The 25880-nt window shown below is 37.6% G+C and overlaps 1 long non-coding RNA gene across 2 annotated transcripts in view; it reads left to right on the top strand.

Moving 5' to 3' along the window:
• The first annotated feature begins 291 nt into the window (after window positions 1–291).
• Window positions 292–25880, top strand: part of LOC117979352 (uncharacterized) — a 36646-nt gene continuing 11057 nt past the window's right edge. Inside the window, exons 1-2 of one of the 2 annotated variants that reach the window (XR_004670110.3) lie at window positions 292–554; window positions 24743–24832. This is a non-coding gene — a long non-coding RNA (uncharacterized LOC117979352). Of the gene's footprint in view, window positions 555–21863; window positions 24833–25880 lie in introns of those variants that run through there. The other variant, XR_004670109.3, reaches the window with a different exon arrangement.

Here is a 25880-nt window from a genome sequence, read left to right as displayed (position 1 = left end):
TTCCACTGTTTATCTTTTATTCATTATCTTTCCATTTCTACTGTAACTTCAATTTTCATAGAAAAGCTCAGATGTGAAAAAAAAATAGAAATATTATAGTATTGATATTAGAAACTCTTGAGCTAAGCAGATCAGGGTCCAAATCTCAGAAGCACCACTTTCCAACTATATAATCTTGGCTTAGAGTCACAATTCTGTAACTCCAAATGCATGCAAGTGAAATCATTTTGACAGCTATTAGTGCTCTTTACCAAATATTTACAGTATCTGCTTTCTGGGCGGAGGGTACGATTGCATTGCCTTGCCACCTCATGTTTGGATGGGGGCAAATGATTAGTTCTGGTCAATTGCTTATGAACAGAAGTGACTTGCATCAATTTCAAATCAGAATATTTGTCTGCAAAGACTTCACAGAACACCCATTTTTTTTTCTCTCAAGATAAATGTAAATGGTAGCTTCTTTGTGGCCCTTCCACCAGAAGTGAAGAAGCCTGGTGCAGAGCTTCTACTTGACCTATGATAGATATGCTGCTGGAGAAGAAATCAACCTCCTGGTATGATATGCAATTTAGCTTTGGGGGCTGTTTCTTACTGAAGTATAATCTAGCCTACTAGTTATGAAATAGTCATTAGCATTGTATCTCATCCATAGCAAGAGCCTAGTAAATATAATATTGAAGCAGTGTGTCTAAAAAGCATACTTTTCATGGTTTTTGTTTTTGTTTTAGTTTTTTGAGATGGAGTCTCTCTCTGTAGCCAGGCTGGAGTGCAGTGGTGCAATTTCAGCTCATTGCAATCTCCGCCTCCCGGGTTCAAGCCATTCTCCATCCTCAGCCTCTCGAGTAGCTGGGATTATAGGCATGTGCCACCACACCCAGCTAATTTTTTTGTATTTTTAGTAGTGACAGGGTTTTACCATGTTGGCCAGGATGGTCTCGATCTCCTTACCTTGTTATCCGCCCGCCTTGGCATCCCAAAGTTCTGGGATTACAGGTGTGAGCCACTGTGCCCGACCATGGATTATTTTTTAATGCAACAAAGAGAAAAGACTTGCAGAAACCTCTCTGCCTTGGTTTAGGTCTGTTGAACATATTGAATCTTTAATATTGTCAACACCATGCAACGTCAAAAAAGGTCCTGATACATTTTAATAGGTCTAACTAGAGTTGAGTGTTCATTTTTATGCAATCTCAGGAGATTTTATGGAGTTCTTTAGGAAATCTGAGTCAAATTTAGATTGACAACTAGCCAGTTTTTAAAAGTTTTGTATATATTTTTGGTTTCTCAAAAGGTACCATTTATTCATTTGCAAGTCTGTATTTCAATAACTTCCTGTCTGCCAAAGATCTAGTTTAATGCTGTAAAATAATCCTACACATCACAACCCATCTGTGTTTCCCAGAGATACCATAACAAAGCATCACAAACTGAATGGCTTCAATGGCAGAAATTTATTGTCTCCAACTTCTGGAGATTATAAATTTGAAATGAAGGTGTCAGCAGGGCTGGTTCCTTCTGACAGCTTTGAGAGATGATCTGGCATGTGCCTCTCTTCTAGCTTCTGGTGGTTTGGTGGCAATCTTTGGTGCTCCTTTCTTTGTAGATGTGTCATTCCAATCTGCCTTCTCCTTCATATGATGTCCTCTCTGTGTGTCTTCACATTTTCTTGCCTCCGTGCATGTCTATCTTTAGTCCAAATTTTATCCTTTTTAAGGTATCAGCTATATTGGATTTGGCCCAATCCTAATGAGCTCATTTTTATTGAATTACTTATGTAAAGACTATTTTTAAATAAGATCACATTCAGTGGTACTAGGAGTTAAAACTTCAAAGTATCTTTTTTGGTGGGACAAAATTCAGCCCATAACACCACTATATTAATTGGCAATACTAGTCGAAGTGTTTACTGGATAGCTCTGTATGTGCATGCCAACAAACAGTGAGTGCGTAACACAAATGTAACTGAATTATTACTAAAGATAACTCCACAATATGCACCATGTGGATTATAATCTATGGTGCAAATCCACTTTCTCTTCCTCACTTTACTGAATCATCTGAGAGACAGAAACAGAGAAAGTGAAGTAGGTGGCTGGGATTTTCATAATTCTCAATATTGAGTGTGTGTGTATGTGTGTGTGGGTATGTGTGTGTGTGTGCATGCACACACCCACAGGGTTGTATTTCCTCACCACCTCATGTTTACATGACTTTATCTTGTCTTCATATTTGAATTAGGATGAATAAATACTTGCATTCTTTGAGAGAGTCACAGTATCAAATTACCTTTCGTTTTCTTAACAAAAATAGTTTTCTTAATGATAAAAGTTAAGGTCCATTTTCAAAATTAATTTGCTGAGCCACAGCAATCTTTCCATAAAAGATAACGTTGACCTGCAATTTTATTATCAACCACAAAAGTAATACCTTTTTTCATAGCTCTTCCTCAATGCCCAATAAACTGTGGGTTAAGAAAGTTTCAAGTAGGCCGGGTGAGGTGGCTCATGCCTGTAATCCCAGCACTTTGGGAGGCCAAGGTGGGTGGATCATTTGAGGTCAGGAGCTCAAGACCAGCCTGGCCAACATGGTGAAACCCTGTCTCTACTAAAAATACAAAAATTAGCCAGGTAGTAGTGGCATTACCTGTAATCCCAGCTACTCTGGAGGCTGAGGTGGGAGAATCCCTTGAGCCTGGGAGGCGGATGTTGTGGTGAGCTGAGATCAGGCCACTGTTCTCCAGTCTGGGCAAGAGAGTGAGACTCTGTCTCAAAAAAAAAAGTTTCAAGTAGAGAAAATGGGAGAGTAATAAGAAGTATTCTGCCTGCTGGTACAAGTAGATGATAACAGAGAAGAGATTTACCGTGACTGCAAGGTCAAAATGTCAGCTTTCCAGCTGGCTCCTAGAAAATTCCTGATGAGGTAGCATCCATATGCAACAGTCATGTTTGGCTACTTAGAGGATTTTCTTTTCTTTTTTTTTTTGTTTTTGTTTTTGTTTATTGAGACAGAGTCTTGCTCTGTCGCCCAGGCTGGAGTGCAGTGGTGCAATCTCAGCTCACTGCAACCTCTGCCCCTGGGTGCAAGCAATTCTGTGCCTCAGCCTGGCTGGAATTACAGTTGCCTGCCACCACGCCTGGCTTGGGGTTTCACAGTGTTGGCTAGGCTGGTCTCAAACTCCTGATCTCAAGTGATCCGCCCGTCTCAGCCTCCCATAGTGCTGGGATTACAGGCATGAGCCACCACACCCAGCCTACTTAGAGGATTTTCTAAAAGTTATAATTACATGAATATGGATTGATCGTCTTGAATGAATTTACTTTTTATTAGATAGTCTCCTCTCAGTATGACAAGAAGGTTGAGGTTCATTTTCTAATACAGTATACATAACACACCAATAAGAAGAAGTATTTCGATGCAAGAGTAAAGAGGTGAGTTTGGGCCATCTTTATTCACTTTGAAACATTTCTTATGCATGTAACCTTAAGCACTATGCTGGGAAATGGGGGCTTATAGAGGAAAACAGCATGCTAAACATGTTTAATGACACAAAATGGTACATTTGCAAATTTAATCCTAAATAGTAACACTTGATTGATGAGGTGATTATTTACCTAGAATTGAGTACTTCTCCAGTGAATGTTTAAAATAAGACAGCATACTCACCTTTTAAAGGAAATATTCAAGATTTTCTTGTGTTTAATATTAAAAGAATGTGTTTCAGAAGTACCTGAAAATATTTTTCTGCAGAGGATTTACAAATTATATGCACAAATTTATCCTAAAAGAATCAGAACTGAGAAAGTATGCTAAGAGTTCCATTTTAGGCTTATAAACTGACTAATGAATAAAAAGCATTTATTTCATCCGTGGTCTGAACTCATATTTACCAAGAATATTTATTTTTATCTACAATGCTTGGGAAATACTTTTTCTTAAAGCCAATAGTCTTGTGGAGTGTTCAGCTTAAATTGTTTTGTGTAAATGGAAGCTGAACTTACAACCTTTTCCCACCCCCTCAAGGAAAGGAAGAAATTGAAATCCATTATGTGAATACAGCTATTTAAAACAACACGGAGTTTCAAGCTAACACAGGTGATCCTAAGAATGCAGGGCTGGACCACAACTAAGAGGTCATGCAGTCTATTCCTTTTACTTTTGGAAAGAGTGTGCTTAATCCACACGAGAAAGCTAAAGAAACAATTCTGAAACTTTGAAGCAACGAAGATTCCATAAGTTCTACAATGTCTCATTTCTCAGTTCTTCTTTTTTTATATATACTTCAAGTTCTGGGATACATGTGCAGTACACGCAGGTTTGTTACATAGGTATACATGTGCCAGGGTGGTTTGCTGCACCCATCAACCCACCATCTATATTAGGTTTTTCTCCCAATGCTATCCCTCCCCTTGCCCCCCACCCCCTGACAGGCCCCTGTGTGTGATGTTCCCCTCCCTGTGCCCATATGTTCTCATTGTTCAACTCCAACTTATGAGTGAGAACATGCAGTGTTTGGTTTTCTGATCCTGTGTTAGTTTGCTGAGAATGATGGTTTCCAGCTTCATCCATGTCCCTGAAAAGGACATGAACTCATTCTTTTTTATGGCTGCATAGTATTCCATGGTGTATATGTGCCACATTTTCTTTATCCAGTCTAACAATGATGCACATTTGGGTTGGTTCCAAGTCCTTGCTATTGTGAATAGTGCTGCAATAAACATACGTGTGCATGTGTCTTTACAGTAGAATGATTTATAATCCTTTGGGTATATACCCAGTAATGCGATTACTGGATCAAATGGTATTTCTAGTTCTAGATCCTTGAGAATCACCACACTGTCTTCCAAAATGGTTGAACTAATTTACACTCCCACCAACAGTGTAAAAGCATTCCTATTTATCCACATCCCCTCCAGCAACTGTTGTTTCCTGACTTTTTAATGATCATCATTCTAACTGGCATGAGATGCTATCTCATTGTGGTTTTGATTGCACTTCTTTAATGATCAGTGATGATGAGCTTTTTTTTCATATGTTTGATGGTTGTATAAATGTCTTCTTTTGAAAAGTGTCTGTTCATATCCTTTGCCCACTTTTTGATAGGGTTGTTTGTTTTGTTCTTGTAAATTTGTTTAAGTTCTTTGTAGATTCTGGACAATAGCCCTTTGTCAGATGGATAGATTTCAAGCATTTTCTCCCATTCTGTAGGTTGCCTGTTCACTCTGATTATAGTTTATTTTGCTGTGCAAAAGCTCTTTAGTTTAATTAGATCCCATTTGTCAATTTTGGTTTTCGTTACCACTGCTTTTGGTGTTTTAGTCATTAAGTCTTTGCCCATGCCTATGTCCTGAATGGTATTGCCTAGGTTTTCTTCTAGGGTTTCTATGATTTTAGGGCTTATGTTTAAATCTTTAATCCATCTTGAGCTAATTTTTTATAAGGTGTAAGGAAGGGGTCCAGTTTCAGTTTTCTGCATATGGCTAGCCAGTTTTCCCGACACCGTTTACTAAATAGGGAATCCTTTCCCCATTGCTTGTTTTTGTCAGGTTTGTCAAAGATCAGATGGTTGTAGATGTGTGTGATTATTTCTGAGGCCTCTGTTCTGTTCCAATGGTCTATATATCTGTTTTGGTACCAGTACCATGCTGTTTTGGTTACTGTAGCATTGTAGTATAGTTTGAAGTCAGGTAGTGTCATGCCTCCAGCTTTGTTATTTTTGCTTAGGATTGTCTTGGCTATATGGGCTCTTTTTTGGTTCCATATGAAGTTTAAAGTAGTTTTTTTCTAATTATGTAAAGAAAGTCAATGGTAGCTTGATGGAAATAGCACTGAATCTATAAATTACTTTGGGCATTATATCCATTTTCATGATATTGATTCTTCCCATCTATGAGAATGGAATGTTTTTCCATTTGTTTGTATCCTATCTTATTTCCTCAATCAGGGGTTTGTAGTTCCCCTTGAAGAGGTCCTTCACCTCCCTTGTAAGTTGTATTCCTAGGTATTTTATTCTTTTTGTAGCAATTGTGAATGGGATTCCACTCATGATTTGGTTTTCTGTTTGTCTATTATTGGTGTATAGGAATGTTTGTGATTTTTGCACATAGATTTTGTATCCTAAGACTTTGTTGAAGTTGCTTATCAGCTTAAGGAGTTTTGGGGCTGAGATGATGGGGTTTTCTAGACATAGGATCATGTCATCTGCAAACAGAGATAATTTGACTGTCTCTCATCCAATTTGAATATGCTTTATTTCTTTCTCTTGCCTGAATGCCCTGCCCAGAACTTCCAATAATATGTTGAATAGGAGTGGTTAGAGAGGACATCCTTGTTTTGTGCCAGTTTTCAAAGGGAATACTTCCAGCTTTTTCCCATTCAATATGATATTGGCTGTGGGTTTGTCATAAATGGCTCTTGTTATTTTGAGATACATTCCAGCAATACCTAGTTTATTGAGTGTTTTTAGCATGAAGGGGTGTTGAATTTTATCAAAGGTCTTTTCTGCATCTATTGAGATAATCATGTGGTTTTTGTCATTGTTTCTGTTTATGTGATGGATTATATTTATTGATTTGCACATGTTGAACCAGCCTTGCATCCCAGGGATAAAACCGACTTGATCATGGTGGATAAGCTTTTTATTGTGCTGCTGGATTTGGTTTGCCAGTATTTTATTGAGGATTTTTACACTGATGTTCATCAGGGATATTGGCCTAAAATTTCCTTTTTTTGCTGTGTCTCTGCCAGGTTTTGGTATTAGGGTGATGCTGGAGTCAAAAAATGAGTTAGGAAGGAGTCCCTCTTTTTCTATTGTTGGTAATACTTTCAGAAGGAATGGTTTCAGCTCCAATTTGTAATTCTGGGATAATTCAGCTGTGACTGTGTCTGGCCCTGGACTTTTTTTGATTGCTAGGCAATTAATTACGACCTCAGTTTCAGAACTTGTTATTGGTCTATTCAGGGATTTGACTTCTTCATGGTTTAGTCTTGGGAGGGTGTATGTATCCAGGAATTTATCCATTTCTTCTAGATTTTCTCGTTTATTTGCATAGAGGTGTCCATAGTATTCTCTGAAGATAGTTTGTATTTCTGTGGGATCAGTGGTAATCTCCCCTTTATCATTTTTCATTGTGTTTATTTGATTCTTCTCTCTTTTCTTCTTTATTAGTCTGGCTAGTGGTCTATTTTGTTAATCTTTTCAAAAAACCAGCTCCTGAATTCATTGATTGTTTGAAGGGTTTTTGTGTGTGTGTGTCTCTATCTCCTTCAGTTCTGCGCTGATCTTACTTATTTATTGTCTTCTGCTAGCTTTTGAGTTTGTTTGCTCTTGCTTCTCTAGTTCTTTTAATTGTGATGTTAGGGTGTCAACTTTAGAGCTTTCCTGCTTTCTCCTGTGGACACTTAGTGCTATAAATTTCCCTCTTAATACTTCTTTAGCTGTGTCCCAGAGATTCTCGTATGTTGTGTCTTTGTTCTTATTGGTTTCAGAGAACTTATTTGTTTCTGCCTTAATTTTGTTATTTACCCAGTAGTCATTCAGGAGCAGGTTCTTCAGTTTCCATTTAGTTGTGCAGTTCTGAGTGAGTTTCTTAATCCTGAGTTCTAATTTGATTGCACTATGGTCTGAGAGACTGTTTGTTATGATTTCTGTTCTTTTGCATTTGCTGAGGAGTGTTCTTCTTCCAATTATGTGGTTGATTTTAGAATAAGTGCTATATGGTGCCATCATCACTATGAAGAAACTGCATCAACTAATGGGCCAAATAACCAGCTAGCATCATAAAGACAGGATCAAATTCACACATAACAATATTAACCCTAAATGTATACGGGCTAAATGCCCCAATTAAAAGGCACAGACTGGCAAATTTGATAAAGAGTCAAGACCCATCAGTGTGCTGTATTCAGGAGACCCATCTCACGTGCAAAGACACACATAGGCTCAAAATAAAGGGATGTAGGAATATTTACCAAGCAAATGAAAAGCAAAAAAAAAAAAAGCAAGAGTTGCAATCCTAGTCTCTGATAAAACGGACTTTAAACCACCAAAGATCAAATGACAAAGAGGGCATTACATAATGGCGAAGGGATCAATGCAACAAGAAGAGCTAACTATCCTAAACATATATGCACCCAATACAGGAGCACCCAGATACATAAAGCAAGTTCTTAGAGACCTACAAAGAGATTTACACTCCCACACAATAATAGTGGGAAACTTTAACACCCCTCTGTCAATATCAGACAGATCAACAAGACAGAAAATTAACAAGGATATTCAAGACTTGAACTCAGCTCTCGACCAAGCAGAGCTAATAGACATCTACAGAACTCTCCACCCCAAATCAACAGAATATACATTCTTCTCAATTCTTTATACAAATATGAAAAGATAATTTATTTCTCAGTAGGTTAACTCTAATTTCTTTTTTTCTTTTTTTTTCTTTTTGATGCAGAGTCTCAGTCTGTTGCCCAGGCTGGAGAGCAGTTGCACAATCTTGTCTCACTGCAACTTTTTCCTCCCAGGTTCAAGCGATTCTCATGCCTCAGCCTCCCAAGTAGCTTGTATTACAGGCTCCTGCCACCACGCCCGGCTAATTTGTGTATTTTTAGTGGAGATAGGGTTTTGCCATATTGGCCAGGCTGGTCTCAAACTGCTGACCTCAGGTGATCTGCACAACTTGGGCCTCACAAAATGCTGGTATTACAGTCATGAGCCACCATGCCTGGTCAAATCTAATTTTTATATCACATCTTTTAGTATAAGGCTTCTCAAATTTTAAAGATTCATAAAAATTACCTGAATATCTTGTTAAAATGCACTTTCTGAATCAGGTGGTCTATGGTGGCAGGTTTTTCAGGTTTCTCATTTCTAACAAGTTCCCAGTGATGATGCTGCTGCCTGGTCCAGGGACCACATTTGGGGGTGTGGTAGCAATGCTCTAGAAATGGGAAATGTAGATCTAGAAGTACACTAAGACGACGCTTAGCCTGACACATGTATTTTATTAAAGGATTTCAGCTACTTTGGTAGATAGCTTTCTTTTTCTGTTTCACGTATTCATTAAAACAATTGTAAAATATTCAATGGCAAACAGAATCCTAGTATTTTGTATTTTTGTATGTAGCACAGAGGCTGTACAACCACCAAACAAAATGTTACAGAGCAGTGCAAGGATTTGGCCAACAATGCATATGACAATGTCATATTGAATAATATTAGGCAAAACATATAGACTTGAATTAGCCAATAGCCATATCATTTGTTACATACAGCCATTATACACATTTATACGTTTCTGTCACTTGTTAACTATTGAGACACTGGAGTTTCAAATCCCTGTTGATGGCTGGACATTAAGTTGGTTGTTGGCAAGATAAGTTTAGATTCCTTTTTCAATTTTAACATTCTATCATGTGGCATGACAGTATTAAAGAACTTGCTCACATTCACGTAACTGTCTTGCCTTAAAGATGGGAACATAGCAGCTTTCAGTTTAAGTTAAGTGCATTATGTAGCCTCTAAACCTTCAGTCATTCAAATGGTCCTTTCCTTACCAAGAGACCATAAACATATATATAAAATTGGATCTTACATTTGATTTTTGAAAACATTGGAAGTACTTTTTACAATTTTCTTAGCTTGTGTCAAGTGGACCAAACACTTTGATAAATAATTAACATTTCACTTTGTGAATGTGTCATCATCTAGGCAGAACTATTAAAAATGCATTTTATCTAGGCAGGTTTTGGATAGTCACATTGTGGAAAATGTCCCTTAATACATGAGAATTTTTAAAGAAAAATGTGCTTTGTTGGTGTAAATCTCTTATCTAGTAGCAGGTTCTTGTATTTCCATTTGGATTTTTCTTAATGCCCATTTTCTCTATAGTATGAGACTTCTTACCACTATTTGTTACAAATCATATTATACATGCATGCTATTACAATCCCCACTTTTCAAACAGTTATTGTTTTCATTGGGGAAATTGGGTTTATATTCTCCTGGATTTTTTAATTACTTGAGTATGTCTTCAAGAAGTGGGGCATAGAATGTGGATATGTTCTAACACTGCCTGCTGCCTAATCCTTTCATTCACCTTACATTGGTATGTCCAGGAAATACGGATGCTATTTCCAGATCATGGAACTAAATGACTTAAATTAAATGTCCATTTTTTTCAAACAGATGTCACTACTGATACTCATCTGTATTTTGTTCTATTGAATATTGTCTATTCTCTTCTTTTACATCTTATAGATTAAATATACATAATAATAAAATCTGGTTAACAAAAAGGTACTTGATGATACTAAAATAATTAGAGGCTTTAAAAATCTATCATTTTTAATATGAATTACTTTTCTATTTAAAAGCACCAAGCTGATTATGCTATAGTGAATCTATTAGTCTGAAAGTGTACAGTCAATGGAAATTGAATATAAGAGAATATCAAATATATATCATAAGATTGAGAGGTTACATACTCAGTAATTGATATGGTTTAGCCGTGTCCTCAACCAAATCTCATCTTGAATTCCCATGTGTTGTGGGAGAGACCTGGTGGGAGGTAATTGAATCATGGGGGCAGGTCTTTCTTATGTTGTTCTCATGACAATGAATAAGTTTCATGAGATCTGATGGTTTTAAAAATGGGAGTTTCCCTGCACAATCTCTCTCTTTGCCTGCTATCATCCATGTAAGATGTGACTTGCTCCTCCTTGCCTTCCGCCATGGTTGCAAGGCCTCCCCAGCCATGTGGAACAGTAAGTCCATTAAACCTCTCTTCCTTTTGTATACTACCCAGTCATGGGTATGTATTAATCAGTAGCATGAAAGTGGACTAATAAATTGGTACCAGTAGAGTGGGGTGTTGCTGAAAAGATACCCCAAAATGTGAAAGTGACTTAGGAACTGGGTAAAGGCAGAATTTGGAGGGCTCAGAAGAAGACAGGAAAATGTGCAAAAGTTTGGAGCTCCCTAGAGACTTGTTGAATGGCTTTGACCAAAATGCTAATAATGATACAGACAATGAAATCCAGAGTGAGGTGGTATCAGACAGAAATGAGGAACTTTTTGGGAAATGGAATAAAGATGACTGTTGTTATGTTTTAGCAAAGAGACTGGTGGCATTTTGCCTCTGCCTTAGAGATCTGTGGAACTTTGAAACTGAGAGAGATGATTTAGAGTATCTCACAGAAGAAATTTCTAAGCAGCAAAACATTCAAGATGTGACCTGTTTGCTGTTAGAAGCATTCAGTTATTAGGGAAGGAAAGCATAAGAGTTTAGAAAATTTGCAGCCTGACAATGCGATAGAAAAGAAAATTCCATTTTCTGAGGAGAAATTCAAGTCGACTGCAGAAATTTGCATAAGTAATGAGAAGCCAAAAGTAAATCCCCAAGACAATAGAGGAAATATCTCTAGGGCATGTCAGAAGTCTTCACAGCAGCCCCTCCCATCACAGGCCTGGAGGCCTAGAGGGAAAAAATGGTTTTGTGGGCCAGGTCCAGGGTCCCCGTGCAGTGTGTGTGCAGCCTAAGGGCTCGGTGCCCTGCATCCCAGCAACTCCAGCTATGGCTAAAATTGGCCAAGGTACAGCTCGAGCCATGGCTTCAGAAGGTGCAAGCCCCAAGCCTTGGCAGCTCCCATGTGGTGTTGAGCCTGTGAGTATACAGAAGTCAAGAATTGAGGTTTGGGAACCTCCAACCAGATTTCAGAGGATGTATGGAAATGTCTGGATGCCCAGGCAAAGTTTGCTGCAGGGGTGGGTCCCTCATGAAAAACCTCTGCTAGGGCCATGTGAAAGGAAAATGTGGGGTTGGAGCCCCCACACAAAGTCTGTACTGGGGCACCACCTAGTGGAGTTGTGAGAAGAGGGACACTGTCCTCTAGACCCCAGAGGGTAGATCCACTGACAGATTGCTCTGTGTGTCTGGAAAAGCAGCAGACGCTCAATGTCTGCCTGGAATGCAGCCAGGAGGGAGGCTGTACCCTGCACAGCCACAGGGGCAGAGCTGCCCAAGACCATGGGAACCCATATCTTGCATGAGCGTGACCTGGACGTGAGACCTGGAGTCAAGGGATATCATTTTGGAGCCTTAAGATTTGACAGTCCCACTGGATTTCTGACTTGCATGGAGTCTGTAGCCCCATTGTTTTGGCCATTTTCTCCAATTTAAACCAGCTGTATTTACCCAATGCCTGTACCCCCTTTGTATCTAGGAAGTAACTAACTTGCTTTTGATTTTACAGGCTTATAGGCAGAAGAGACTTGCCTTGTCTTGGATGAGACTTTGGACTGTGGACTTTTGAATTAATACTGTAATGAGTTAAGACTTTGGGGGACCATTGGGAAGGCATGATTGGTTTTGAAATGTGTGGACATGAGATTTGAGAGGGGCCAGGGGCAGAATGATATGGAAGAGGTAAGGAACAGATTTTCCTCCTGAGTCTCTGTAGGGAGTGTGGCACTGCTGACACCTTGATTTTGGCTGGCCTCCAGAACTGTAAGAGGGTAAGTTTCTGTTGCTTTATGCTACAAGGTTTGTGGTTCTTTGTTATGAGAGCCCTAGGAAACTAATACAAATGGTATTCAAAGCAGTAAAGAAGTGCTTATGAGCATTAATAATGATCAGAAGGTGTCTAGGAAAGAGGGCGGGCAGAGAGTGGAGGAAACAGCATTGCCAAGCCCTGGAAGTGAGAAGGGATAATGGCACGTTTAAGGTAGAGCAGTGAGAGAAGTTCAGTACAGCAGATCCTGACGGTTCTGAAATGATTCTTTTTTCCTTCCTGGCCAGTGTTCCAGAAATTATACTTTACTCTTTACGTAATAAACAATATCAACAAACTATGCAACAGAAAGCTTCACAGACAGTTTTCTACACCAAGGAGAAGTATAAAAATTCACTGCTTTTTGATTGTTTTAGAACTTAGTCTCCAGCTCTTTCAGAAAAGAACAACGTAGGAGGCAACAGTGAAATCAGTAAGTATTGTATTTTTTCTGAAATTGAGCAAATTGAAAGCAAACTCAACCCAGTTCCTAGATCACAACTCCCAGAAAATAATTGACTGGGTAACTCGAACTCAGCCAAGGGGTCCTTCTCAGCCAATCAAAGGAGAGAGCTTCAGGGAGACTTATGACAGCCTCCAAATCCAGGTGGAACACAAAAGCCCCTGCAAGATACTCTTAGAAAACAAACTCAGAAATTCCAATCTTTGCTTTGGGAGCAGAATATCCTCAGAAGCAGGGGATGTACACCCACAGCACTTACAGCTGAAGGCCTACATTTTATTTTCACTTGAGGGCTTTCCTGGTTGGAACACTGCTGTCACATTATACCTGCCCCTTATGGATACCACTGTGCTTATAATACTCTCTACTATGAAAAAAATACTTGTTCATTCAGCATATTGAAGAGAGGGAAGGCATAAATATAAACACTTTGCAAAATATTAAGAAGGAAGTGAAGTGAATTTAAGAAGTTAATAACAACCTTGCTGATAAGGCACAACAAATGGGTTATAACTAGAGTTTGCAAGCCTATTAATATTCTATGGATGTTCAGGAAAGGGAGATAGCTGCAATGGGCTAGTTATATTTTTCAGGCATCTCACAGCAATTCCTTCTTTTTTAATATCTGGGATGCAAACCCACATGTACTGTACAAGACTTCATTTCTTGATCAAAAATAAGGTTGATTTCTGTTCCAAGATTATATTTGCTTACTGAATAATTGGTAGGGCTTTATTGATGATCTTTTAGAGACACTCATTCCACTTATTCTCTCTGTCCAGAATGTGGCTTATTTAATTTCTTAATAATATAGCAATAGCTGAACCATGCCAATTCGTATAACAATCACAAAGCAAAAACAACACACACACACACACACACACACACTGTATCCAATTATCAACTTTAAAGCAAAAACTATCCTCCCCACGATATCTTCACTATCTTCTTTCTCTTACAGTTTCAATTCCTAGCAGTAGATGTACTCATAAAGGAATCACTGAGAATAGAGTTTTAAAATGCATTACAATTTTTTCAAATCCTGAGATTTAGTTCTTTTCTAATTGTCACACATTATGAAATGAGAGAAAGAAGCTTTGAGCAAATGAAATAAGGGAAGGGCTAATTTTGATTAAGGAAAATTACATGATTCCTTAAATCTGTAATATGAGGCCTCCAGGGGATGTCACCTTGTAGAATTTTATAGCAAGCACTGGGTAATTTTACAGCAACCTGAACAAAGCTGAAAATAATGTTGAGTTGTTCACTAGGGTGCTGAAAAGATGAATAAGAAGCAAAAAATTAAATTAAACTTACGTAATTTACTAGGATGACATAGTTTTTATATACATCCAATGGATTAGTTTTTTTTACAAAGGTTTATCTACTTTGTGTTTGGAAAATCATGGGAAGAACCTTTTCAGTTTCTGGCTGAAAATCATGACTGAGTCTCTAAAAATATCACAGCTATATTAAGAAGTCACAATAGGAGAGGGAATTTATAGGCTAGTACGTAGAATACATTAAATGTAATTCTATGGCATTCTTATTTTTTACCAAAAATCACAAGTGAATATATTCTGAGTCCATGTAGTATCACAAATAACCTTAAGTTGCCATCATTTAACTTAGTGTCCCACATTTGTATTAGAGGCATCAACATGAACATTACCCTCTCTTTGTATATCATTAGTTCTAATTTGTCAAATTTCCCTTTGCGCTTTGATTTCTTGGTGGAGAAAAAAATATGACAAGATGATATTCTGTCCACTGTATAAAAACCTCCTGAGTAAAGGCTCAAATTAAGAAATTGAAAGGGAACTGGTTGAGGGAGGCATACAAAGGCCCATATCTTTTCTATGTAGTTAGCATACCATATACTTAGTTTGTGGAGAGTTGGTTTGTTGGTTTAATCATAGTGTCAAAGCATGCACAGCTGTTCTGTTTTGTTTTTCAGAAGCCTGGGGTTCTCTTTTATATTACCCTCTCTTATGACCCATGTTAAGTAAATATTTAAGTTATCAAAAGGGTTGTCTAAAATATAACTGGTCTCACCAGGCACGGTGGCTCACGCATGTAATTGCAGCACTTTGGGAGGCTGAGGTGGGAGGATCAGGAGGTCAGGAATTCAAGACCAGCCTGGCCAACACAGTGAAACCCCGTCTCTACTAAAAATACAAAAATTAGCTAGGTACGGTGGTGTGGACCTGTAACTCCAGCTACTCAGGAGGCTGAGGCAAGAGAATTGCTTGAACCCAGAAGGTGGTGGTTGCAGTGAGCCGAGATTGCACCACTGCACTCCAGCCTGAGTGACAGAACAATACTCTCCATCTCGGGGGGAAAAAAAGAAAAAAGAAAATATATATATATATAGTGATCTCTACACATCCATGTCACCAACTTTCCACATAGAGATAGTGATCTTTTTGAAAGTTAAATTTCACATTGCAAATGTTCTGTGTGGGATACTTCAATGTGTTTTCTCCTGCTCTTAGGGTCAAGTCCAAAATTTCTTACATAACTTATAAGCCCAAAAGAATATCAGCCCCAAATTCAACGTTATGTACTCCCTGCACTGTTCACAGTGATACCTGGGTAAACTGTTGTGGTCATTGGTTAGAAGATGGAACTATTACCAGAAGAATATTGGATGTGGAATTAGGTATGCTGGAACAAAAAGAGCATGAATGGTTACAAAGCCCAGGTGGTAGTTATAGGTCACATCAGTTTACATATATGTATTTAAGTGACATGAACCCAGTTCTTCTAACTTTGCCTGGCAAAAAGAGTTGGAAAGAAGGAAGCGTCTACAAAAAGAATTGAAGGTGCTTCCCTGAATTTTACGGTAACAAATGGAAATGAAGCATGATTCAATATAACATGTGGTTGGTAGTTCTTACCCTGGCGAGTTGTTGGTAATAGAGATTGGTTCTGTGCTCTGCCCCTCTCTGTGTGTTCCCTTGGGTAGTCATTCCAGATCAACTTGCTCATTTATAATGCTGTGGATAATAATGCTTGCTTTCACCAAGCCATTGTAGAAGATGAATGTTTACTGTGTGTTTAAGATTAGAAGGTAAAAGGTGGTATGCAATCAGAAATGGTGTGTTGAAAGGTTATTAATGATGCTCAAAGCTAAGAGGAGAGGGACAGGCAATTCTCTTTAGGGCTCAGTAGCGTTTAATGCCAGGCAGGAGCACACTTATTTTTAGATATACATTTCCCTGTTCATTGAAGACAGGATTCATAAAGAAAAACAATATTTTGACATGTAATAGGATTACAATTTTTTAGAAATTAGGTTAAAATCATCAAGAAAAAGAAACATCTGAATAAAGGTCAGATGTGAGGCTAACACCTATAATCCAAGCAATTTGGGAGGCTGAGGCGGGAGGATCTCTTGAGCCCAGGGGTTCAAGACCAGCACGAGAAATATGGCAGAACCCCATCTCTACAAAAATATATAAAAATCAGCCAGGGATGTTGGTGCATGCCTATAGTACCAACTACTGGGGAGGCTGAAATAAGAGAATTGATTGAATCTGGGCTGCAGTGAGCTCTGAGGCACTGTACTCCAGCCTGGATGACACAGTGAGACCCTGTCTCAAAAAAAAAAAAGAAAGAAACATATTCATTGAGCAATAAAAAGTTGTCTGTGTGATCATTTAAAAAGTATTTTAGTTAAAAGATGCATAACACATTTGAGTTATAAATAAATTATGTGTATGTGTTATACACACACATAAATTTACTTATTTCCATAAGAAAGAAGTATGCCAATTAGGTAACATTACCTTTTTTCGCCATCCCATTTTCCTAAATCATTTTTGTACAGATTCTTGGCTGATCAGTGTCCCCAAATCATTCTTATTGAATCTAAGTGGAATTATAACTGTGTAATTCCATGTAGCTTCACCTGTTTCAACCCTAGTTCATATTGCTGCACTGAGAGAACCAAGTCTGGCAAAAATCAGGGCTCACACTCTGGCTGCCATGTAAGAAGGCTCACGATTTTAGACATCTAGGATGCTGCTATTTAAAATGCTCACTTTGGTATCTTCAGGGCTTTGGAGGACTGTACTTGTCCAGCCTTCAGAGAACAGAATAGACTTAATCGCAATCTAAGAGAGAAGCAACAGGTCTGCCTTATTCCAAAGCTCTCAAACATAGATGATCAATTTTACACATTCCTATGAAACCCTGGACCCCATTCTCGTTGCTTCTCTTTTTGACTGTCCAGGTTCCCACCCATATCTTGCTCTGGTTAGTCACAATCAGAATCTTCACAACCACAATCAGAATCTTCCCACAGCCCTACCTGCAACACCTGCTTGTCTCTGCCATTACAATATAAGGTATGGTTTGATTCTCTTATGTACTGTGTTTGGTGCCCATGCAGTCCCTCATGAGTACCAGCTGATTTTCTTCCGTGTGTGTATAAATGATATCATGTTCCTTTAATTCAAATAATAAAAAGATATATAATCAGCACTGTATCTTTGAGTCACAAGGTTTAACATAGACTTATCTGAATTATTCTACATCCTTGTGACTTGGGAGGGGGACATGTTTATTACTTTTTCTTTTACAGCTTGAAAGTATTCTTTTCAAGTGTTCATTTTGTCCTGTGCAGCAATCTCTAATTCACTCCATACCCAAAGTTGACTAGAATACTTTAATCTATCATGATTAATATCAAGGATTCTATAATTAAAACACCTCATTTTGATGGGTGGTTTCCTCACTTCCTATCTGTGACATTGGGCAAGTTACTTAACCTCTCTAAGCTTATCTGAGCCTATTTTATAGCATGCACCAAAAAGCTATTACATTATGGCCATTGTTTTTACTCTAGCTCAGCATAGCTCTGAAGACTGTTAAACATTTCACTTTTTATAATACTGTTTCTTAGACTTTATTTGAATATAAATAGTTTATACCTTCATTAGAAACATTATTAGATCACTTTATCAGTCTGCTTGGGCTGCCATTAAAAACATACCATAGACTAGGTGGATTAAACAACAGAACTTTATTTCCTTACAGTTCTGGAGGCCGAAAGTCCAAGATTAGGATGTCAGCAGGATTGATTTATTCTCATGCCTCCCTCCTTAGCATGTAAAGACTGTCTTTTTGTGGTGTCTTCATGTGGTCTTTCCTGTGTCTGTGCCTTAATCTGCTCTTGTTATATGAAGACAAGCCATATTAGAAAAAGGCCGGTCCTAATTACCGCATTTAAGTGTAATTACCTCTTTTAGGGCCCTGTCTCCAAATACAGTCATATTCTGAGGTATTGGGGGTTAGGACTTCAACATATGAATTTTAGGGGGACACAATTTAGCCCAAAACAATCAGTATCTCTGAAATGTCTAAATTCAGGAATTTAAGATTTTTTTTTCATTGAATAGAAACAAAATAAAACTAAACATCAATGACAAAGAGAGGCAGAGAGAATAACTACTAATGTAAATGTAATTTTTTTTTCTGCATTGGCTTCCCTTGTCTCTTCTTTTCAGTGAAGTCAATGAAGCCGTTGCCCTACATTTACTTTTATTATACCACAGAAAACCTTCCCTTTGAAGCCCAGAGCTTATATCAAGGCTGGTTTAACTTGAATATGACTAATTTACCATGTCTGTTAACAGTAGCTTTTACAATCTGGCACCTGACCCAGAACCTATTTCTGGAAGATTTTAACCTATGTGTAAACAGCACATAACAGACACTTTCTCTAAGGCCTATGAAGGAATATATAAATTGTTCCATATTAATAATGATGATGATAATAGCAAATCCTTCTATAGTGCTTTCTCCATGCCAGTCACTATTCTAAGCACTTCACAGGTATCTGCTCTTTATTCCTTTTGTGGGCTTTAAAGTTCCTATTGTTGAGAAATGCAACATTAATTTTTGTACTGTCAAGAGATTCCAGGAAGAGAAATTTTAAAATGCTGTGGCTTTTGTTGACTGTATGACCAACCTCCTATCAACTTAAGAATATCTTGCGGAAAAATGTGAGGTTTTATAATTTATTCATGAGTTTTTAGTCATTTTTAATTGGAGACAATGAAGTGGTTATACCAAATAAAAGGCCTACAAATTAAATTTACATTTTTCTAGACATTATACTAATATATGCTTATCAAGTGCTAAACTTTTTATATCATCTGCAGTAAAATGCTTAGAGAGAGGAGGGTGATAGTGCTAAAACTGGTTGAAAATCTGACACATATTAGACATTGAGGTAACAGACCTGTCCAAGGTCACAGAACTAAAACATGGTGGAGCTCCCTAATTCCATGCTACAATTTTAAGCTATTGATAATATCCTGCAAGTTGTTTTATTACATATAAATCCAAGCGGAGACACTTAGAGAAATTGATTAAAAGAAAAACGGTTGAGCTTAATCAAACAGTACTGTTGAAAGGCTGTTTTATTTTATTTGCAGAGCATTTTATGTTAGCCACTATCCTGTTATAAGGACTTGTTCATTGTGAGTATGCGGCACTATAGTAATTGGTTATAAAGAAGAATGTAGAACAGCAGGTGTACAATAGAAATTGCTCTTTGTAGTTTAAATAAATTTCTAAGAGCTACCATATATTTAATTCTTATTCCATGATAGGTACAAGGATAGAACTTTACTTACTTAAATTTCTTAAATCTCATGCAAATAAGTACTTTTAAAACCAATTTTCAGGCTGGACACAGTGGCTCACACCTGTAATCCCAGCACTTTGGGAGACCTAAGTGGGAGGATCATCTGAGGTCAGGTGTTCAAGACCAGCCTGGCCAACATGGTGAAACCTTATCTCTACTAAAAATACAAAAATTAGCTGGGTGTGTTGGCATGCACCTGTAATCCCAGCTACTTGGGAGGCTGAGGCAGAAGAATTGCTTGAACCTGGGAGGCATAGATTGCAGTGAGCCAAGATTGTGCCACTGCACTCCAGCCTGGGCAACTGAGTAAGACTCTCATTCAAAAACAGAAACAAAAACCAAAGCAAACAAGAAAAAACAATTTTCTATGTCTATGTTGGATAAATTTAAATTTATTTACTTTCATATCAAAACAAACACCTTAATTTGGGACTAATGTAATAGTTTGTAATTGATTTTAACCTCCTCCAAAAGACACTATAAGAATAACTCATATATTAATCATCCTAAAATATAAAATGTGGTGTCATTTTCCAGTTTTTAAGATTTCATAGTCCTAGGAATTCAAGTCCAGGCAGCACTGAATGTCTCTTAACCTTAGTCCACTTATCTTTCATGCCTTGGGGCCCACTGTTTCACTTGGTTTCAAAAAAATACCCTGGCTCAGCGTATTATTGTAGATTCCCTAGTGAAATCCATCTGCTTTTTCCTCTCTTTTTTCTCACATGATTGTCTTGCCTCACAGACCCTTCCATCATCTTCCAAGTGAGGAAACCTATTGAGGTATCAAGGGCCAACTTCAATGAAAACTTCCCCGACTTCCTCTGAATGGATTTGAGCTCCTCTTCTAAATTCCTCTAGCTCTTAGTTGTTATATGCTAATAATATTGATCACATACTACATTTCAGTGCAGAAATAATCCTGCTTATTATCATATAGATCCTATCATAGAGATCTATAGATCATTAAGCACTGTGTCTGTCACACAAAGGAAATTTTTGATAAATATTTCTGGGGAAAAGGCAATCAGAAAATGGGAAGTAATAAAAGAATGACATTTGGTGCTGTGTCCTTCCTCTTATTTCTAAAATAAAATACATAAAAATTTGGTTTTTGCTAACATAATCATCTGAAGTGATATGACAGGCCTTTGGCTAACTATCTAATGATATACTAGCAATTCACAAAAATTTGGGGAAAATGAACATATATTCACTAATTCACAAGTAGTCACCCATGCTAGATTAGAAGATGAAGAATTGAGTAAAAAAGGGACCCTATTTTAATTATGTTACAGCCTACTGATAAATAAATAATCCCAGTATGGAGTGGTAAGTCCCATAATAAATATCTACAGAGAGGTCTCTGGAAGCACAGGGAAGGACCGTCTGGGTTTGACAGGGGATATTAGAAAAAGTTTCAAAGAACACATGACATTTGTTCAAAATCTTGAAGGATGGAGATGAGTTTGCCAAGTAGAAAAGAATAAAACATTATTTTATCACTTGAGAAAGGGCCTGCCCATAGTTGGTAAATTCAGGATGTGATATTTGGAGAGAGAGGATATTATGGGGTGAGAAAGGAAGGGAGTAGCCATGTTGGGGAGGAATCAGAGAGCCATGCTAACAAGTTTAACTTTTATTGCATGCAAGACGGACAGCCATTAAAAGGTTTTAGGCAGGAAAGTGATGTGATCAGATTTACAGTATGCTGAAGAATAAATTAATGTGATGAGCCAAAATCAGAGGCAGGGAGGTTAGGGGACTGCAGCAAAGCTTAAGGGAAAGGCAGTAGTAATAGGATGTGCAGGAAAAAGTAATGTAGATTGCAGAAACTTAAAATGGGTGAAAGAAAGAGAGAGAGGCAAAAGATTGACTGTGGCTTATAGTGTTTGATACATAATAATGCCAAAAATCAAGATTTGGATTAAGAGGGAGATCTAGTGTGAGGAAGAAAGAAAATCAGTTAGCATTGCTGGTTTTTATCTGATTCTGTAAAATCAACAACTGTCCAGTAAGCAGTTATAAATATTTTTCTGGCATGAGTTGAGACTCAGCTAAAGATATATATTCCAAAACCAATAGTTTAAGCATGGAGGTAAAAACCTCCATGCATAGAGGTATATGAAATTGGCTATGGACATTTCTGAGAGAGAAAAGGGCTAAGTATAGAGTCCACAAAGAAGACTAAAAGGAAGGTTTTGAACTCAGCTGAAAATTAAGGAAAAAATATTGTCATGAGAAAAAGAGTGAAGACAGTTTTAAAGAGAATGTGCTATGGTTTGGATGTGGATTGCCCTCATCAAAATTCATGTTGAAATTTGATCCCCAAAATGTCAGTGTTAGGAGGCAGGACCTAATGGGAGGTATTTGATTCATGTAGGTGGATCCCTCATGAATAGATTAATGCTTTCTCCCAGGAGTGAGTTCTTTCTTTCAAGGGAATGGATTAGTTTCCACAAGAGCAGGTTGTTAAAAAGAGTTTGCTTCATCTGTTTCTCTCTCTTGCTTTCTCTCTTGTCTTGTAATCTCTGCACATGCCTGCCCCTCTTCCATTATCTTCCATGAGTGGAATCAGCCTGAGGACCTCAACAAATGCACCTGCCCAATCTTAAACTTTCCAGCAATCTGAATTGTGAGCCAAATAATTTTTTTTATAAATTATCCAGCTTCAAGTATTATAGCAACAAAAAAAGGTAAGCAACAAAAAATCAAGTGAGACAAAAAGTCTCCATAGTTCTTGATACCATGAAACATACAAAGGAAGAATTAGGAAGATACAAAGGGAAGACAAGGGCTTCAAGGACACTTTTACAGGTGAAATATACATCTAGACTCTCGACTGTGATTATGATTTTACAGGTATATGCATATGCTCAAACTAATCTAATTGTATACATACATTTAGTTTTATATGTTTGATATGTGAAGTTCTGAATATCAATCACACATCGATAAAGCTGCTTAAAAAATAAAAATAAAAAATAGAAGCATACAACAAGTCAATTGGCACTTAAATTAGATAGTGGAATTCTGTGTGTCCCTTAATCTTTATCACTTATTTTAAATTTAAAGTCATATTATTGTCTGTATCTAGACCAAGAACTTTTCATAAGACAAGATGTTACTATTACATCTTGTATATATAAACGTATATATAAAAATTCAGCAGAGAACATTTATCATGTATCTATTTCCTATAGACTTCTGGACATTTGGAGATATTTTAGAAAAAATATAATAGTCACAAACTCGATTCAAAAGAAGTTATTATTCATTAAAAAACTCTCCTATTTTTTCCATGTGGCATGGTAATTTAGTTTGTATCAAGAAGCTCTGATATAGGGTCCATTTACTTCATCAAGCATCTAACTAGCATATAAAAATGGATGCTTTCTGTCCTTCACACAATTGAACTTATCTGTGGCAACCGTCAATCTTCCTAAGGTGGCTCCCAGGAGACTACCAATCGTCACACAAAGCAGAGCCCCAGAAGTCTTTGTGTGCTACTAACTGATCAGATTATGTTATTTATTCCTGTCATTCTCCATTCTTTCACTGCTACTGACCGTATAATAGGCTGGCAGACAGCTCTGCATTTATCACTCCTCCATCTATAAGAAAAAGGATCATAATTTAGAGTAACTCATGTAACTGGTACGATGAATGTCACAGGGGTTTGCTTGACTCCGTTTTACTGATTCTAACATTCATATTGGTCTGAACCACCCCTTTATTCCTAGGAACTTTTCAGTGTATGTGGAGGATCTTCATATTTTCTTATGCAACACAAGCCAAGTCTCCACAATGTACATGAAAAATTATAATATATCTCTATTTTTTTTGTGTGTGTTTACCTCAGTGAGCTATATAAATTTTTTCATTTGAAGATAATTTTCTATTTTTTTAAGCTGAAGAAACTTCAAACTACAACTTGTGAAATGTTATTACTTCAGTGAAACTCATTTATTCTTATTATTCCACTTTTTTTTTTTTTTTGAGACGGAGTCTAGCTCTGGCGCCAGGCTGGAGTGCAGTGGCATGATCTCGGCTCACTGCAACCTCCACCTCCTGGGTTCAAGTGATTCTCCTGCCTCAGCCTCACAAGTAGCTGGGATTTACAGGTGTGCACCACCACACCCAGCTAATTTTTGTATTATTAGTAGAGATGGGGTTTCACCATGTTGGCCAGGATGGTCTCAATCTCTTGACGTCGTGACCCACCTGCCTCATCCTCCAAAAGTGCTGAGATTATAGGCATGAGCCACGAGCCCAGCCGACATTGTTTTTTATATCGTAATTGCTCTCCAGAGCTTTATACAAGGTGTGCATAATTACCCACTATGTATACTTCTCCTGTTATAATTTTTATGGCCAACGTGATCAACATGTGCAAATTGCATGTACCAGTCTGATTCCTTAACTGTGATAATTGGATTCTCCATGTAATTAATTACAGGTAGCAATGACGTTTTGAGCAGCTTATACGGGTGCTGGAGAGTTTTGTTTTGTTTTAGTTTTGTTTTCTAAATATGAAATAGCATTAAGAAAGTCTAAGTTCTTGGAGCCACACCAGATTATAGGGGTGCCTTTCAACAGTAAATAGCAATTTTCATTGTCACACCAATCACCTCAGGACAAGGAAATCCCCAGAGGAGATTCAATGTTTTTAACTTTATAAGCCAAGAAATTAAACATCTCTTTATTACTAAGTAATGTTCATTGGTGTTGGATTAGAATGTAATACAGTTTGAGTAGTATATACACTCTGGGGTATCATGAACAGTGACTGCCCAACTGCAAAAAAAAAAAAAAAAAAAAAAAGGAAAAAGAAAAAAAAAAGGAGTTTAATCCATTCTACATGATCAGGTAATCAGGAATCAGACTCTGCATGCTTAAAGCCAAAACATGCCTTCCAAATATGTGCATGTGTGTGTGTGTGTGTGTGTTTGTGGGTGAGTGAGTGTGTGAGCCACTTCTGAGCAAAGTGGCGGACTGGATGGTTGATCTACTTATCCACTTATGGCCACATTAATTATACTTCAACCCCTTGTTTTGTTCATGTGTGCCAGGAAATGCAATGAGTCAATGTACTTACTGAGATTGCAGAAGAGACTGAACACTGCGCTAGACTCTGAAGAGAAAGATGAAAAAGAAGAAAGGTGTGATTTACCTTGATAAAGAATGGTGACAATTGTATAGGGTTTTTGTTAAAAATTAAATGGCAGAATACACGTACAGCACTAACATCATGTCTACCAAATACCAGGCAGTTGATAATGACAGGAGCTGGTGTTATTAAGGAAAATGACATCATAGAGGAGATAGACACAGATGTTGGTGTTTGCATACCAACCAAAAATAATGTGCAGCTTGATACTGTGAAAACAGGTATGTAATATAGTTAGGAAATGGCATAGAAAAAGACCAGCCACATGTATACATTGAGAATTTTTGATTTTTGTTGAGGGTGCTGTGACAAATGTGAAGGATACTCATTTAATTCATTTTTAACTTGGAATTCAGAGTGCAATTTTGGCTAGGCTCATTTCTTAAAGTAATGGGAAAATACACACCCAGCTTGTAATGCCCTTTCGCCTCATTACTCATGTATCTTTATCCCTCTGGTAAATGTCAGACAGTAAAATCAAAAATACAGTTCGTTTGGTGTGTAAGATACAGCCAGGCATGATTCTGTGTGTCTGAGGGAGGCACTGCTGTTCTTCAGTTCACTGTCCGCTTTTCACGCATTTTCAACGGGTCCAATTCCCAATGCAGGTAATATCGGCTGTCCTTGTCTGAGGGTGGTCATACAATCCCTTGACAGAAGTGAGATTAAGGAATATTTGACCTGCATGCCGGGGAACTGATGGTATTTCTGTCGACATACTCATCTTTTATGGGAGAACTTCAATTCCCCAATCAATGACTGTTCTTGTCTTATGCTTTTCATAACAAGAAAGGTTAGCAGAAAACGAGAGACCTGTGAGAGTTAGTCATTTTCACAGAGTTCCTATGATACAGTGGGTATAATAAAAGCAGATACAGAAGCAATACTAATTGTTGTTTTCTGCATTTCAACAAAGATTGAATTACAGCATCGAGACAATGATAAATTACTTGGTTTCATCTTTAAATGTTTCTGTCTTTTGAAAGACTGAGATTTCTGTTTCTGTTTTTCAGAGCATACTTGAAAGGTGATTATTAAAG

This window comes from Pan paniscus, chromosome 13, assembly GCF_029289425.2.
Source record: "Pan paniscus chromosome 13, NHGRI_mPanPan1-v2.0_pri, whole genome shotgun sequence".
Classification (NCBI taxonomy): Eukaryota; Metazoa; Chordata; class Mammalia; order Primates; family Hominidae; genus Pan; species Pan paniscus.
This window is presented reverse-complemented; position numbering and strand designations above follow the sequence as displayed.